Genomic DNA, 13,709 nt, shown 5'->3' with positions numbered 1-13,709 from the left:
CCCCTCTTCTCTCTCCCCACCCATCTCCCTCTCCCCCCCTCCATTCTCTCTCTGACCTGCACAGACGCACACAGGCCACTGACCTACAGACACTCACACAGACAGACCAACAAAGACACTGACCACGCACAGACACCCACACAGTCACTGCTGGCCTGCACAGACACACACACACACAGCCACTGATACACACAGCCACTGATTCACACACACACACACACACACACACACAACACACACACACACACACACACACACACACACACACACACACACACACACACACACACACACACACACACACACACACACACACACACACACACACACGACACACAGCCACTGCTACACTCCACACAGCCACTAATACACACACTCCCACCCCCCACACACACACTCTCCCCCCCACCACACACACACTCCCCCCCACACAAACACACACTCTCCACCCCCACACACACTCTCCCCACACACTCTCTCGCCCCCCCCACACAACACACTCTCCCCCCCCACACACTCTCTCCCTCCCCCACACACACTCTCCCCCCCACACACACTCTCTCCCCCCCCCACACACACTCTCCCCCCCCCACACACACACACACCTCTCTCTCCCCCCCCCACACACACACCTTACCTCCTTCCCCCCCCCCCACACATACACACACACACACACTCTCCCCCCCACACACACACTCTCCCCCCCCCACACACACACACTCTCCCCCCCCACATACACACACACTCTCCCCCCCCACACACTCTCCCCCCCACACACACACACACTCTCCCCGAATACATATAAAAATAATACCCCCACACTCCCGAATACATATAAAAAATAACCCCACACCACCCGAATACATATACATATAAAAAATATCCCCACTCCCCGAATACATTTTAAAAATACCCCCACTCCCCCGAATACATTTAAAAAATAGCCCCACCTCCCCAATACATTAAAAAATAGCTCCACCTCCCCAATACATATAAAAATAACCCCACCTCCCCAATACATATAAAAAACACCCCCACCTCCCCCCATCATCATGATTTCATCTCCCCAGACTGGCCCCCATGCCCCATCATCATATTCCCCACCCCTGCCTCCCATCTTTATCTGCCCAGGCTGGCCCCCATGCCCCATCATCATATTCCCCACCCCCTGCCCTCCCATCTTTATCTGCCCAGCTGGCCCCCATGCCCCATCATCATATTCCCCATCCCCCATGATCATCTCGGCCTCTCCTCCTCCTCCCCCCCCCATGATCATCTCAGCCTCTCCTCCTCCTCTCCCCCTCACCCCCCCAAGATCATCTCAGCCTCTCCTCCTCCTCCCCCCCCATGATCATCTCGGTCTCTCCTCCTCCCCCCCCCTCCCATGATCATCTCGGCCTCTCCTCCTCCCCCCACCCCTCCATGATCATCTCGGCCTCTCCCCCCAAAAAAATAAATATTGTCCTTACCTTATTCCAGGCAGGAGGCAGAAGGCAGTCTCACAGACGTCTTTGAAGCTATCTCCGCCAGGGTGTTGACTCTGCCCCCGCTGTCCTCCCACACACGGCACGAGTGCAGGATGACTGCGCCCGGCCACCGTCCGACTCCAGTCCCAGCAGGCCTGCTTTTCCTTCCGGCCGTGCTCGTCGCATCCGCCACACCCGCGCTCGCCACCGCGCTCACTACTCCCGCGGCCAAAACTTGCAATCGTAGCCCACGCGCTCGCCGACGCACACGACCGCCGCACCGGTTGTGGGGGGGCCGCAAAAATATTCGTGGCGGCCCGCATGCGGCCTGCAGGCCGCAAGTTTGACATGCTTGCTCTACAGCATCTTACTTCTCAGCACTAATCACCTATTATACCCCTTCTTGTAGTTTCCTCTCTGCTGAAAGCCAGTTCTCTACAGCAGGCTCACATCTCAAATATTCTTTAGTAAATAAAAATACCCCTTGTGATACATTGCATGGCTTAGACAGGTCTGCTACCACATTAATTCTTAGCATACAGTGCTGCAGCCAGGGTTTCTGGGTAATGACATGCAAATGAGCAGTGTGTCAATTTTACTTCTCATCCATTTTAACTTGGACCCCTCTAAGCTTATGCCTGCCATGTATTTCTTTACAAATATTTTTCATTTTAAGACTAAATTACATTTGCAATTCTATTGTAATCTTTTCATATAATTACACCTACAATCCCATAATGGTATATTAGAATTAGTCAAACAAATGTCCCAAGTTCACCACATTTACAAAATACAGTATACATTTTACTAGAAACAATATTAAAGTTCTAACAGATAGTAGTAACCTAAGAAGAGACATATTTAAATTCCTTCATTTGTATAACTGATGCTTTTAAAAAGTGAAGACAATAAGAAAGGTATTAAGGTTTTGCCCATTAGAGGAACAATATTGAAAACTGTGGATGGGGAATTTCGATTTGTGTTTTGTTGATTTATTTCATATTTGTTATGAATTTAAATAGCAATTCAGGCAACTGAAATCATGAAATAGTAAGTATTCCGAGCTTTTCTAATAAACCTCTATACAGTATTCTACTTAGAGGATAGATAATAAATACGAATTACATTTTCATTATAGTTGTTGACATACACTGCCACATGTATCCCCCTTGCATCAAAGAAATAGCTACAGTACATTGAGATGGTTTTGCGGTAAACAATAACAATGTGGTTTATGGGGGGGGGGGGGCAAAATTAGTTTATTAATTTTCAACAATTTTGTAGACAAATATAATAAAAATAATAAGAGGTTGTAATCTGTTTACAGTCAAATACATCAAGCACCGATTTCTATGTTTTCTTAGTGAACTCCACAGTGAGTATAATAATGCAGGCAAAAGTCATTGGGGGCGATTCACTAAGCAGTGATAACTGCTTTTAAGTACGATAAATGGCTTTTAAGACCGATACTGCATGCTGTGCGATTTACTAAGCAGTGATAACAATGCTTTATCGGCCCCAAAAAGCATTTTTTCAGCCCCAAAAAAATAAAATAACGTCCATCAGGCAAAAAACGGCAATTGCCAGTCAGCGCGATTCACTAAGCAGTGATAAGTGAATTGCACTTTAAAAGCACGCCAGATTTATGCACCAGCTAAAGGATGGCACAAAAGAAATGGAATCCGTTCACAATCCAGGGGGAGCACATAAGGGAAATTAAACAAAAATGCAATCTAAGTGCAGACAATATGACAATCGGGGAATAATATAATGTGTCTTGGCTCTTTAGTCCAGCCTACTCACAAGATGTAGATAAAATACGGGCATTAGGGAACACTTTTCTTTGCGGGAAGACCTCTATTTCAGTTGTGATGAAGACCTCCAATCTCAGCAAAACAGCGGTGTATGTAAGGAAGGAAAGATATCCATAGTGCAGACCAATCATAAAACACGTAACTTTTATAGGGTTAAAAAATGAACACTTACAATAAAACCATTCAAATAATGCATATATCACAACACTGTGATGGAAGAGAGAATGCTGTGGACATCTGGCTCACCCCCCCGCCTCCGGTCTGCAATCGCTGTGTGAGACGCCGCTAGGTTGAGCTCTCCACCTCCGGGGCTCCCTCTGCAGTGCGCCGTGCCGTCACGTCACCTCCGGTTGGCCGCGATACGTCACTTCTGGATAGTTGCGACACGTCACTTCCGGTTGATGTTTCTGGGTCTACAATCTCCGTCCCTGCTTCTCTCCTCCAGTGGGCGGCTACCACTCTACGCGTTTCGCCAATCAGGAAGCCACGCATCAGGAAGCTATGCGCTTCGTCAGGAAGCCACGCATCAGATTGGCGAAACGCCTAGCGGCATCTCACACAGCGATTGCAGACCGGAGGCGGGGGGTGAGCCAGATGTCCACCGCATTCTCTCTTCCATCACAGTGTTGTGATATATGCATTATTTGAATGGTTTTATTGTAAGTGTTCATTTTTTAACCCTATAAAAGTTACGTGTTTTATGATTGGTCTGCACAATGGATATCTTTCCTTCCTTACATACACCGCTGTTTTGCTGAGATTGGAGGCCTTCATCACAACTGAAATAGAGGTCTTCCCGCAAAGAAAAGTGTTTCCTAATGCCCGTATTTTATCTACATCTTGTGAGTAGGCTGGACTAAAGAGCCAAGACACATTATATTATTCACCGATTGTCATATTGTCTGCACTTAGATTGCATTTTTGTTTTATTTCCCTTATGTGCTCCCCCTGGATTGTGAACGGATTTCTACAAATTGGGGGACCAGCGAAACCAGTCCCTACCAGCTGGGTTTGAGCAGGGGGTTCTAATTCATTTATCTTTTCACGTTATAATCACGTTTTTCACTGAATTCATTTGTATCACTTGATTTAATATATTCACTGTACATTAGGGGTGAACACTATTAGTGCTAGCGCCTTTTTCTTCACTATCACACAGCACAAAGGAAATGGAGCCATGAAAAAAAATCATTGTTTACATTTTTTTCACCACACAATTAATACAACAGGCCGGTGGGTTTTCCTGGATGATCCCCGCAGGAGTTCTGTGCCCTCGGGTGATCCCTGTGGGTGTCCGAGGGTCCCCGCTGGCCTGCGGTTCCAATCGTGTGGCCAAAAAAACATAACACCCAATACTTTGAAATAAATACCCCTCTGTCCCCTGCCTCCTAACACATACAGTACAGTAATGGGCAAAATTACTATTATCCAGATATGGATAATAGTGCATTTGCCCATTTAAAATAAAACATTAAGCTGCAGAAATAAAGTAAATAAAACTGGCACTTACCGCTGCCAGGCTGCCACGATGAAGGCCGTCCTCATTACCGTCCATGTCCTCCATTGCAACAAACAAAACAGTACAATCAAAAACACAATCTAATGTCCCCTGACCCCTTAATCAGGTATAGGTATGCAGGCTTATAACGCTTTGGCCAAAGGGTTTAACTAAATAACCAAGTAATTATTATTATTGAAGTATTTGAACTTTGTACTCATGACCATACAGTATACTGTATGTTTTGTCAATTTGATGTAGCATTGGGCACCCCTGTCTTTTGTTGTATACATTTGCCACGCCCAGTAGCACTCTTTTTTGACATAAATATATATTCATGATGTGGTGGGTGTAGGAGTTTGAGCAAGCTGGGAATGTGTATTAATCAATTTCTGACTGGTAACAGTTGTAATGGAGGTAGGTGGCACCTCCCCGCAGAGCTCACTCCTCCTCACCTTTATAACTTGGGAGGTCTTTTCACTTTGCTGCAAGAACAGGACCTATTATGGTTCTTTCCCCTCATACAGAGGTAAAGGGAAGGGTTCACAGTGTAGTGTATGACCTGCATTATTGGTTATACATTGACGTTTGGTATGCAGGCTTATAACGCTTTGGCCAAAGGGTTCAACTAAATAACCAAGTAATAATAATAATTATTATTATTATTGAAGTATTTGAACTTTGTACCCATTACCATATATGTTTTGTCAATTTGATGTAGCATTGGGCACCCTTGTATAATGAAGCTAATCAGCCTACTCTGAACAGTCAGGAAGTGCTTTAAAAGGCTGGAGGCTGCAGGGCACAGTGAGACTGTTTTTCCCCAGAGAAGGGGGGGGGGGGGGGGGGAGACAGAGAAGCTCCCCAGCTAACGGAAGCTGGATAAAAAGAAGCTGGCAAAGAGTGAGAGACACTGCTGAGAGAGAGCTGTGCTGAAGCAGGGACGTCTGCGCCAACACCTGGATTTACAGATAAGCCAAATCCTAATTTGCTGTATACAAAGACTTGATATGCTCAGCAATAATAATATCTGTTTGGGGTGGAATGAGTTTAGCTATCCACCCGGGTTAGAAAGGGTTGGAGCTAAATGTGTAGTTAGCTTTCCTAATGGAAATAGGATTTGATTTTATTATTTGTTTTTTCTTAAAGGGACAGTGGGCTCGTTGTTTATTTAATCCCTGTAAATAAACCCCTGCTTAGAAAATACAGTGTTTCCGGCCTTAACTTGGGACAAAAGAGACTGCAACGTGGTGTGGGTATCACACTATCAATATATAAATCTATATCTATATCTCTGTCATTTACATTTATATGTCAGTTCTATGTGAAGTCAGAAATGGTAGGTCATATATGGCAATTATTGTTGGAAAAGTCCCTGTTAATAAATTTCTTACCTACTAAGTGACCATACATGCGGTCATAATGCTGCAAAATACCAGTTATAAGGACTCTGTTTTCCTCATTGTTGAAGCGTGTACTTCTTGGTTTTTCTATACGCTTCTTACATGCAAATGCAACCACTGAGGTCTCCTGCTGCTGACTGCCCTCCCCTTCTTCCAATAGAAGAGACTGCATGAGACTCTCACCAGCACTCACCCCACCACCACCAGTCACACCATCATCACTCCCCTGACTCACACGTGCACTCGCACCTACTCCCACTTCCCCCGGCCATACCTAAATCAATCACAAATAAACAATAAATATATTAAATGACACACTCTCTCAATCAAATTTCACTCTCACAAGACAAAAATGTGGTAAATAAAGTAACCAAAGAAGACAACACTATCAAAATTCAACACCCCCTGCAGCAAAATGAAATCCTCCAAATGGCCAGCTCTGTCTGTCTCTCACTCACTACCAACAACACAGAGAAAGTTTACAAGGAATACAACATTTAAATAAGGCGCTCGACTAATTGTTTACCTCGCGAGATTCTCGCCCACTGTGGCAAAAGTTTTATCAACACGCCACGCCATTTCCTAGTTTTTACGGACACGATCAGCACACTGCTGGCTACTCACCATTTTGGCAAATGTTACTATCACTGGTATTGGGGCCATTCTGCATATCATAATAGCAACGCTGTCAAAAATTGTGGTTTCAATTTGCTGGTGATTTTTTTTATGACTGCTTATACCATAGGCCTGTTGATTTGGTAGAATCTACTTAATAAATATCACCATACTCATTACCCAGAGGATTTCATCAATTTCATGTGCACATGTTGGAGCAGAGGCATTATATCCCAATCTGTCTATCACTTTCTTTCCTTTCAGAATAGAGATTTGTAACACCTGTGATTCTTGCTATTTACATGGGGTGTGATCAATAAATGTAAATTTTTTCAACTACGTAAATTGATCTTGAATTATTTTGTAAGTACGTATTATGTGATCTTTCTCAGTTTTCACCTCAATTAATGTTTTCTTACAAACAATGATCTCTTTTTGGGTAATTTCATAATTTTGATCTTTTCCTCTTGTGAGGACTTCACAACCTCGTTAAGAGTTGCTGGAATCTTGAAGTGATTTTCCAATTTCTCAAACTCATTTTCATAATTTTTAGTTTGGGCTTCACAATTTTGTAGGGCTTTTTTCAACATGTTTCATTTTTGAATTCTTTACCAAGTATGCTGCATACATACAGTACTTGCAACAGCTTTGTCTGTAAGGTTTGTTTTCTTTTTCTTTGAGATATTTCCTGGACATATGTTCAGGATTATTTTTAATCCTGTGATACATTTAGTATCACATGCAAAGTCTGAACTTTTATGCTTAGTGATATAAGCTGCTACAACGCTCTCTAAGCTAGAGACTAGCCATTTTTGTATTTTTGTAATACAAATTACTTTTCCTTTTACTGTATTTCCTCCCCACAAGTTGCCTGCTCTAGTGGTTAGTCCAATATACTTTTCTAAACTTAGAATTTGGGGCTTTCCATTGTAAAATATATATTGGGATGTATCCTACCTCTTACGTTCGCTAGCCTTAAGATTTTTTTCAATACCCACAACAAAAAATAAACATATTATTAGTATATGTATTACTGTGATTTTGTTGCTGACTCAACCTGAACTTATCTATATTCAAAGATCTATGTGCTTATTTAAAAGAATATCATCAATAATGTGTACAGATGACCCTCGTCCCACCGAAGCAGAAGCCAACCAAGAAGTCCCCTGTCCCATCGATACACAAGCAGACAGCCCCTCACAACCGAAGCTGAACAAGACACCCCCCACCCCATCAATGCTCAAGTAGACGACCCCTCACAATTGAAGCTGGACAAGCCGCACCCTACCCCATCGATGACCAAGCAAACGGCCCCTCCCATCACCCAGGCACTTCGAAGCACAACAGGATTACGGCCTGACACCTTTCACCTGGTCCAGATCCGTCAGTCACATACTGAATGCTTTAAGTGGCTATGAAATACCTTGCAACACAACACAGTAATATAGGAAAATAATGGAGGCCAAGTTGGATCATCTTTTGGAGAGGATGGAGAGGTGCATGTATGTTCGCATGGACAACATTGAGAGTAACATGGCGAGGCTCTATTTTTCAGTTGCTGTTCCTGCCCCTGTATGTCCGATACAGGTGGGTGTAGTAAAGAGAAGCAACACAAGGCACATTCGGATTTTAGTTAATCTAATTTATTAAAGCCAATGCACAAAGTTTCGAACCATAGGTATTTCTTAAGGGAAATAAAGTGGCATACTGTAAATGTCCAAAAATGTCCTTCTTATAACCCACCTTCCCATAGTGCCCTATGTTGATTATCCATGATCTTCTTCACATGTGCTGATGTAACTGTAGTTCAGCTTATCTCTACTGCTTCCGCGATTGGTCCTCGATGTCTGACGTCATCACGTAGTTTGACGTCATCATGTGTTCCCCACAGGGAGTACCTGGTCAGCATGATTCCTCGTTTCCTTCCACGGGATGCATCCGACGCCATCACGGTATTGCGTATAGTCCTCTCGGCCGTCACGTCGGTTGCCGTCGTCATACATTTTTCAAGCGGCTATCCGGTCGTCATGTTACCAGTATTTATCCACGAGGTGCGTCTGACATCATCACGATCCTCGATGTAAACGCTGAAGCCTTTGTTGATGCTATTATGGTGATCCCTCTTGTAGTTTGCCCATGAGTTTCCTCATGGGCCCCCAGACCCCGGTGGCAACCACTCAATGGCCCCAGACACCTGTGGGGTTGACTCGTGGACCCCATTGTGGCCACGGTGACCCACGGGGACCACCTGGAGGCACACGGCACCTGGCGGGAACCACCCGTAGACTCCCAGACCCTGTGGGCACCCCCCTTTGGTGCACTGTAGGGCTTGCGGACACCCGCCGGGACCACCGCAGACTACCGTAGGTCTGGGGTATGAATCCTGTATGTTAAAAAATAAATAATGGTTTTACATTATGGGGGGCACGGGGGGTATTGATGTTTATTAAATATTGCAATTTTATTGTGGCCTAGGAGGTGGGTTTGGGGGCTGTTATGTGTGTGTTGTTTTTATTGTGTGTAGCGGGGGTGGGTGAAAGGGGTATTAGCCCCAAGGATGGGTGTTTAGATCGTGAGGGTGGGTAGCGGTAGGGTTAACCCCTTCATTACCTTAGCGGTATTAACTACTAAGGTAATGAAGGGGTTAAGTCCACCCGCAAACCCCCCGCAAGGCCTAAACACCCACCAAGGGCCAAATAACCCCTTCACCCACCCCCGCTACCCACCATAAGCTTGGCACGGGTGGTTAACCCCTCCATTGCCTTAGCAGTTAGCCGCTAAGGTAATGAAGTGGCTGTAAATGCCTTTTTCCTGCATCGGATGCATACCGGGGGGCTACGGTGCTGGTATTAATGTGTATCAGCTCCGGAGACCCCCCGGCATCAATCCCATGCAGGAAAAAGGCCAACATTTTTCTAAGTCCCGACTTATCGCCACTCACCGACGCATCTCCCCACCAATCTGCCAACATTTTGTGGCGTATTGAATTGGGGATAAGATCACCATTTTAGGGCGGCGATAGGCGAATCGCTCGTGTTTATGATCATTCTCAAAATTGTTGATAAGTGGCTTATCGCCGCTCGGTCGGCGATTTGATTTTGGTCATAAGGTTTTTTCGGCGATACAGGCCGTTATCGCCCACTTATCAAGGCTTACTGAATATGAGTAGTCATTTTGGCCGATAAGTGGTCGATAAGTGCCTTATCGACGCTTACAGAATGAGAATGAATGAGGCCCAATCTAAATAATTAAAAATGAAAGCAATTTAATCATTCTAAAAACAATCCATTGCTACAATGTAAATCCTGGATGAAATATAATATAATTCCAACAAAATAGCAGAGAAAAGACAAAGAATAATATTGATAATACTGTGAAGTTATATCTCCTTGTTTCATTAACATGAATGAAATGAACAAAATATTCAAATTAACTAATATTCAGGATAATTGCTAAAACATAATATATGGAGAAAAGATACATTTTTTTGACAACTTAAACAAAATGATATAACCATGATGAAAACTTTGCAGCACAATTTTAACGAAAAAGTTTATAAATTCCAGAATATAGTTGAATGAAATCCAATATATTCTACAAACTATTTCATAGTAAAAAAATGAATAATAAATAAATACACTGAATTAATTTATTTCACCAGTAGGAATTAGATCTTATAAAGAAATATTATAGTAATAACTCAAATACTTTCTTTAAACTATTTCTCTAAACTCTTTATTGTAAATAAGAAGAGAACAAGATACAAAGAAAAATAAAACAAAATGATGCAAATTTGTGATTAGATGGAGGGCTTAATGTAAAAAATGCTGGAGCTCCCAATCTATATTGATGCCGACTGGGCTAAGCGTAGCCAAGGAGTAGTCCCAAAACTTCTCCCTCTTGTTGAGAAAATTCAATCTGTCTCCTCTACGTATATGAGCCTGAATATGTTCAATAGCCCTAAAATGAAAATTCCCAAGACCACCCTGAGGGCATTCAACAAAATGTTTGAAGCACGATGTTTCAAATCCCTGTTCCTAATGAACCGTACATGCTACATCATACGTTGTTTCAAGGGCCTAATTGTTCTCCCAACATAGCCCTTGGTACATTTACACCAAATGTAATACACAACAAATTGTGTATTACAATTGATGAATGATTTGATCACATAGGGTTTTTTCATTTTCTTGACTGTTAAGGTTTTGGCTGGAAGAGCATATTCACACATCCTACACATACAACACCTATAGAATCCTTTTGTGGTCTTTAGTTTAAATGGTGTACAGTAGGTGTAGGTTCTGAGGAAAACAGACTTGGGGATAAATGGGTTGCCAAAGTTTTAGCTTTTTTGAAGACAAATTTAGGGCCCATTTCAATGAAGGGAAGAAGATCAGGGTCAAGACCTAAAACTACCCAATGTTTGTTAATAACGGTCCTAACTTGTTGGGCCTGGTTGCTAAATTTTGTTATAAAGAAAGGAGTTGTAGACTCACACTTAGTTTTTTTAGATTTTTTATCTATCTTATCACCACATTTAGAGATTAGATCATTTCGATCAAGCCGAAAAGCATGATCAAAGCACTTTTAATAGGGGGACATTATGGGTATTTATGTATTGTATCTGTCAGTTAGTGTTACTCTTTGATAAAGTGCGGTGAACCGCACGAAACGCGTAAAAGTTTTTCTCTTGCTACTTTTTAATGTGCCCTCAATAAATCTTTATGTACTGAGAAGATAGCAGTCCGGTCTCTACTTTCTCCCTCCAAGGCAGCTGCACCGTCTTTCAAACCTCTCTTCACGCTGAATTCTCCAGGTAGGAGCACGCCGACAGCACCCAGAGTCCCACGGCGCAATGAGTGAGTAACCACTACACCATTATACACCTGTTATGTGTTTAACTATACATGGCTATCAAGCTACAAGCACTTTGCAAGTTCATATAAGATCTACCTGATATGCAAGGCTATTGAACCTGCATATGAAGTGGTGTGATTTAAGTGGTGAACAACATGGAACTATAAGGGGGGGTGATAGAAAGCATTCTAACTTGAATAATTAGTGGGGTTGCAGGGTGCACAGAACAACAGGGGACCCTTATTCCCATCCAAGTACTAACCTACCTATGAAAGTACCAGCACTCAGTGTCTGTTGGCTAAATGATCTACTGAATGCAGATGAAAAAAAGATAAATAAATGTAATAACACTATAAACAAACCGGAATTAAAGCAATTGTATATGCAAAAACAAAGTGTCACAATTGAAAAAATGTCTCAAAGTCAGGGAAGGAGGGGAAAGAAGGAAAAGGGAAAAAACAAATAAAACATAAGGAAAAAACACAATAAGGACAAAAGAAGGTATGCTAGGGGGGCGAAGTTTCGAGGGACTACCTCTTCATCAGGACCAGATGTACTTCCCTAAGCCTTCCCTCCCCTGTCAAAAGTCTAGCCAAACACCACAGAAAAATGCTAACAGTCATTCAACATGGGCTAGTTGGACCTCGCATATACAGTACTGTAAGCACAAGGAATCCAAAATGGTAATTGAAAAGGTAACCAAACCCTCTGTCCTCTGCTCCTCGTGCTCTGTGGAGTGCTATATATGCTGATATATATAGTAGATCGGGCTGCCGTTCCGCCATGCAGTGTAGGTGACATCATCAAACAGAGCCTCTCAGACTACAGACTTACTGCTGTCCACGTAGCGCTTCCTCACTGCTCATGCATCCTCTGTCCTCCTCCACTACTCATGGTGAGCATCTCTGCGCATGCGCGAGGTCCCGATTTCCCTGCCCATAGTTAAAGCTTTTAATGCTGATAGACAGTAATCCAGGAATACGTGGAAGTTGCGCTCCTGGTGGTCATAGCAGCAGCTCAATCCTGATATAATGAAGGCACCTGTAGTCACTTAATGTGAAAACAAAACAGAATTAGTAATAATACCATAGTGAGCCTCTGGGTATGACCCTGTGTTGCTAACTGAGACCAGACAGTTCGCCGTGAGACCTGATGAGAAGGATAAAAATAAAATTAAAACTTAAATATGCAAAAACCACATTAATATATATACAAACACATATATATATATATATATATATATATATATATATATATAATATATATATATATATATATATATATATATATAACAGCAGGCACTTCAAAGGCTCCAAAGAAATAGGTGCTTGTTCAACAAAAATAACAGGAAACCAGGTGTCCCACCAAGGAGACAAAAAACAGCACTCAAGGTATATTGCAAAAGTGTATTTGAAAAAAAGCAGGCACATATAAATCCAACGTTTCGGTCCTGTATAGGACCTTCCTCAGGGGCGTGCTGGAGAACACTGCCCAAGGAAAACATATATATCCATCAGCCACCTGTGTGCATAATCAAGAACCAGCTGATTGTAATTAAAAACGGGAGTACTGTAGGCGCATGGGAGCCCTGTCATCACTGTGCAGCAGCTCAGCCTCACCACTCCTCTGTTTACACTTAGCTATCAATGCCAGACACACCGCACATGTGCGCCTGCGGGTGGAGCCAGTGAGCACACCAGTCATTCTAAGGCATCCCCCGTTACCATGGCGACGCAACTAAAGTGTCTGTAACCATGGGAGTGTAGGCAGAAGCAGACTGCAATAGGGAGCAGGGGCACTGAGACGTTTGAACATGATGATGTCACATCACCAGCAGCAACAGGTCCTGTAACCAAAATTAAAGTGCTGTATTAAAAACACATGAAGAGGTGAAAATATATACTCCAGATGCACAGTATTACTAAAAATCACTATCAATAGTGCAACAATAATAAATATACTAATATCACTCTAACATGCTACCAAGAGAAAGGAATAGTGAATGCAGATTTGCTTGTAAGAGTTTGAAAAAGCAGACATAAAGGAAAGGAAGGAA

The sequence above is a fragment of the Ascaphus truei genome, chromosome 4, assembly GCF_040206685.1.
Source record: "Ascaphus truei isolate aAscTru1 chromosome 4, aAscTru1.hap1, whole genome shotgun sequence".
Taxonomy (NCBI): Eukaryota; Metazoa; Chordata; class Amphibia; order Anura; family Ascaphidae; genus Ascaphus; species Ascaphus truei.
The sequence above is the reverse complement of the archived record's forward strand: the minus strand, read 5'-3'. Positions refer to the sequence as shown.